Source organism: Triticum dicoccoides, chromosome 3B, assembly GCF_002162155.2.
Source record: "Triticum dicoccoides isolate Atlit2015 ecotype Zavitan chromosome 3B, WEW_v2.0, whole genome shotgun sequence".
NCBI classification, from domain to species: Eukaryota; Viridiplantae; Streptophyta; class Magnoliopsida; order Poales; family Poaceae; genus Triticum; species Triticum dicoccoides.
Genome location: NC_041385.1, coordinates 82,971,705 through 82,976,964, shown reverse-complemented (window position 1 = coordinate 82,976,964; position 5,260 = coordinate 82,971,705).

Sequence of the window (5,260 nt, the reverse complement as noted above, 5' to 3'; positions counted from 1 at the left end):
GTTGTGGTTTTGATGCGTAGGTAAGGACGGTTCTTGCTCAGCCTGTAGCAGCCACGTAAAACTTGCAACAACAAAGTATAGGACGTCTAACTTGTTTTTGCAGGGCATGTTGTGATGTGATATGGTTAACACGTGATGCTATATTTTATTATATGAGATGATCATGTTTTGTAACCGAGTTATCGGCAACTGGCAGGAGCCATATGGTTGTCGCTTTATTGTATGCAATGCAATCGCCCTGTAATGATTTACTTTATCACTAAGCAGTAGCGATAGACGTAGAAGCATAAGTTGGCGAGACGACAAGGATGCTACAATGGAGATCAAGGTGTCGCGCCGGTGACGATGATGATCATGACGGTGCTTCGAAGATGGAGAACACAAGCACAAGATGATGATGGCCATATCATATCACTTATATTGATTGCATGTGATGTTTATCTTTTATGCATCTTATTTTGCTTTGATTGACGGTAGCATTATAAGATGATCTCTCACTAAATTTCAAGATAAAAGTGTTCTCCCTGAGTATGCACCGTTGCCAAACTTCGTCATGCCCAGACACCACGTGATGATCGGGTGTGATAAGCTCTACATCCATCTACAACGGGTGCAAGCCAGTTTTGCACACGCAGAATACTCAAGTTAAACTTGACGAGCCTAGCATATGCAGATATGGCCTCGAAATACTGAGACCAAAAGGTCGAGCGGGAATCATATAGTAGATAGAAAGTTATATGCTCGATCAATGGAGCATGCTTCATGTTGCCAGTGCATTCATATCTCTGCACAATGAGTTGTACTTCAGGGTGTTTGTTTTTGGTAGTCCAAAGTCAAGGAACCTCCCATAGGTGCCCATGTTTGTTGTAGTTGCTTCCAACCACCTCTTGAACATGTATCTACTTGGAATTTCTTGCATATTAAGATGTATCATCACCCTTATAATGTGAGAACAAAGCACACCATTCATCTCAAAGAAATGGCAGTTGCATGAGTATAGACCCTCCTCCATCACAACATGGACCGGGTACAGTTTTGGATTCTTGGACATGCTTGAGTAAAGCTCGAACATCATACCTTCCTGCTCAAGGTTAGGCACTTGGTTGATTATATAACCTATTGATGTTGTCACTTGCTCTTGGAACTTGCCAAAAATGTTGCGTGTATAGAACATAACAACTTGCCAAAAAAGTGGTGTTGTTATTGTGTCTCCTGTGAAAGCAGCATTCTCTTCATGGTCTAGCATCGCTTCTTAAAGCAGTTCATATTTCCCTACAAATGTCCAAACCGAGTTCTTTGGATGCACCAATGTCTTGAAATAAGAATTTAGCCCCTCTGATCTCCCGGTCATACTCCTGAATGGGGAGAAATCATTCTTGAAATATGAAGGAGCCCATGTGTGATGGCATTCCCACATGTTTTGCAAGTGCCTATTCTTTGTGTACCCGAAGCAATACGACATGTGCTGCCATGTTTCTTTAAATTCATCCACTGTCTCAGACCCATTGATGCAATCATAGAAAGCTTTCACAAAGATTGAATCCCTGGTAAGCATCCTCCCAAGTTTCTCACATGCCTTGCTATGTACATGCCACTTGTAACACCTGTGTACCATGTGAGGCAACACATTAGAAATTGCAGCTTCTATTGCTTTACATTGATTGGTCATAAGGTTTGTAGGGTACTCATTGTTCATGGCAAGCAAAAATTGTCGAAAGACCCACTTGAAGGTTTCAATTTTCTCATTTGGAAGCAATGCACAACCTAGGACAACAGTTCGAAGATGGTTGTTGATGCCAACTATTGGAGCAAAAGGCATGTTATATTTGTTGGTGCAAAAGGTTGTATCAAAGAAGAGACAGTCCTTGTATTTGGGGTATAGCAGTCTTGTTCTCACATCCACCCTAAACAATGCTTCCACATTGTTGGTCTCCTTATTCTCTTTTGTTGCATAGAAGAATTGCGGGCTTTCAGCTTGTCGTCTCTGATGTCTACTACACAACCTTCTTCTTGTAGACGTTGTTGGGCCTGCAAGTGCACAGGTTTGTAGGACAGTAGCAAATTTCCCTCAAGTGGATGACCTAAGTTTTATCAATCCATGGGAGGCGTAGGATGAAGATGGTCTCTCAAACAACCCTGCAACCAAATAACAAAGAGTCTCTTGTGTCCCCAACACACCCAATACAATGGTAAATTGTATAGGTGCACTAGTTCGGCGAAGAGATGGTGATACAAGTGCAATATGGATGGTAGATATAGGTTTTTGTAATCTGAAAATATAAAAACAGCAAGGTAACAAGTGGTAAAAGTGTAAACGGTATTGCAATGGTAGGAAACAAGGCATAGGGTTCATACTTTCACTAGTGCAAGTTCTCTCAACAATAATAACATAGATAGATCATATAACAATCCCTCAACATGCAACAAAGAGTCACTCCAAAGCCACTAATATCGGAGAACAAACGAAGAGATTATGGTAGGGTACGAAACCACCTCAAAGTGATTCTTTCGGATCAATCTATTCAAGAGTTCGTACTAGAATAACACCTTAAGACACAAATCAACCAAAACCCTAATGTCACCTAGATACTCCATTGTCACCTCAAGTATCCGTGGGCATGATTATATGATATGCATCACACAATCTCAGATTCATCCAACCAACACAAAGTACTTCAAAGAGTGCCCCAAAGTTTCTACCGAAGAGTCAAGACGAAAATGTGTGCCAACCCCTATGCATAGGTTCATGGGCGGAACCCGCAAGTTGATCACCAAAACATACATCAAGTGGCACGTGATATCCCATTGTCACCACAGATAAACACGGCAAGACATACATCAAGTGTTCTCAAATCATTAAATACTCAATCCGATAAGATAACTTCAAGAGGAAAACTCAATTCATCACAAGAGAGTAGAGGGGGGAGAAACATCATAAGATCCAACTATAATAGCAAAGCTCGCGATACATCAAGATCGTGCCATAGAGAGAACACGAGAGAGAGAGATCAAACACATAGCTACTGGTACATACCCTCAGCCCCGAGGGTGAACTACTCCCTCCTCGTCATGGATAGCGCCGGGATGATGAAGATGGCCATCGGTGATGGGTTCCCCCTCCGGCAAGGTGCCGGAACGGGCTCCCGAGAGGTTTTTGGTGGCTACAGAGGCTTGTGGTGGCGGAACTGCCGATCTATCTTCATCTTTGATGTTTTTAGGGTATGTGGACTTATATAGGCGAAAGAAGTCGGTCGGGGGAGCCTCGAGGGGCCCAGGAGACAGGGAGCGTGCCCAGGGGGTGGGTGCGCCCTCTTATCTCCTGGCTTCCTCGAGCCTTCCCTGGCTTGAACTCCAAGTCTCCCGAATCATATCCTTTCCAAAAATCACGCTCCCGAAGGTTTCATTCCGTTTGGACTCCGTTTGATATTCCTTTTCTTCGAAATACCGAAACAGGCAATAAAACAACAATATGGGCTGGGCCTCCGGTTAATAGGTTAGTCCCAAAAGTAATATAAAAGTGTATAATAAAGCCCGTAATCATTCAAAACAGATAGGAAAATAGCATGAATGCTTCATAAATTATAGATAATTGGAGACGTATCAGTCTCTTAAAATATTCGACTGCCATGGCCATGTCCTGAAATGACATGGTTTGACGCATCTCAGATCGTGGATTTGAAACATCTCTTTTCACATAACCGAGGCGCCTCTGATCACCTCCATGAGAATCTCCAAAGATACCCATGCAATCTGAGGTTTACAAGTTGTGTTCATGCAAAGTCATTACAGTTGGTGATCTTCTCATGGAATCTTTCAGTGAGACTGGTAAAACCTAACTTTATCTTCCTACTGCTCTAGAGGATGGTTATGCTCTTCTGTAAAACATGTGACGGTCCATCGGTTCTCTTGTAGCCCTACAATCATGTGGGCCTTGCAATAATGACATTGCAACCAGTTATTTTTTCATGTGTCACTCATGTTCATCAAAAGTCCAGGGTATCTGCTAGCATTGCTTCACTCTGTTGCAATACTATCTGTAGTGCTATCAATTCCACTCTGGTCACCATCCTTTCGTGCATCAACACATGTGAAAGTCCTACTAATTAACTTTATGGGTCCTCTTGCCTGGCTATTTTTTCGAAGCAGGTGTTCTGATTCCAAACCCATGGCTGAAAGCATATTTGCTGTAAAAATTTCTTGAATTGTCAACTACATCAAAGGTCATGCTCACATATAGAACAAGCGGCTACGATGATATTGCATCATCATCAGCATCATCCTTATCTTGTTGCGCATCAGCAGCACTAATCACCCCTTCCATATTGACTCCATTTCTAGTAGAAATCTGCGCCGTGATGTAGCTCTCATCATCCTCAATTGCAGCATCAGTAGCCTAAATTTTGTTTCATTGTTGCAGAAAAAGTATCAGATTATCAGCAAAGAAGTTAGAATGTAAAACTAGTGTTTCTAGCAGATAATATTATATAACTTTAGTTTAATTTATTATTCCACACCTGCTACTAATATATAATGCTTCTACAACTACTACTACTACAATCATCGCCTCATGATACTAATATAAACGCTTCCACACACTTGCTACTATAATGATCACAGTGCTAAAAGTAAAGATGATCATATTTCGGTCATGTTCCTTTCCTAGAAGATGCAACATATTTTTGTTCAACTTTTCTAGTGCAGAAACTTGTCCCAGCATGATCAAATGTGACTAACATGAACACAGTCAACACACACACAACATACCATAGAGTCAATGCTTTATATTTTCCCCACACATACAACATAACCAACATGCACTTTTTTGGGGACTTTTTCCTGATTTTTTGTTGCAATTCTTAAACTGATTTTTAAAGGAACATTTCATATGTGGTTTCAGTTAACAGAGGGACAGTGAACATAGGACAATGGTGACGTAGTGCTACAATTCGTACTGCATATCTAAGGAGACAATGAACAGAGGGGCAAAAATTCAGGCACACGGCACACTCAATTGATGCATGCTTGTAGGAAGCTAGGGTTTGTTTGCAAATTACCCAAGCATGCGAGGGGCTAGCCCGGGAGCCATCAGCAGAGAAGACACGAGGATTGCGGAGCTCCGCTATAGCTCCAGACCGCAGATTCCACTAGCCGGCAAGTATCGGGGCCGATTTTGCCTGCATGTTGCTGGATGGAGCGCCAGAGCTTCGATCCATGGCGGTCGACAACATAGAGTGCACTATATGGTGACTTGCCATGCCGC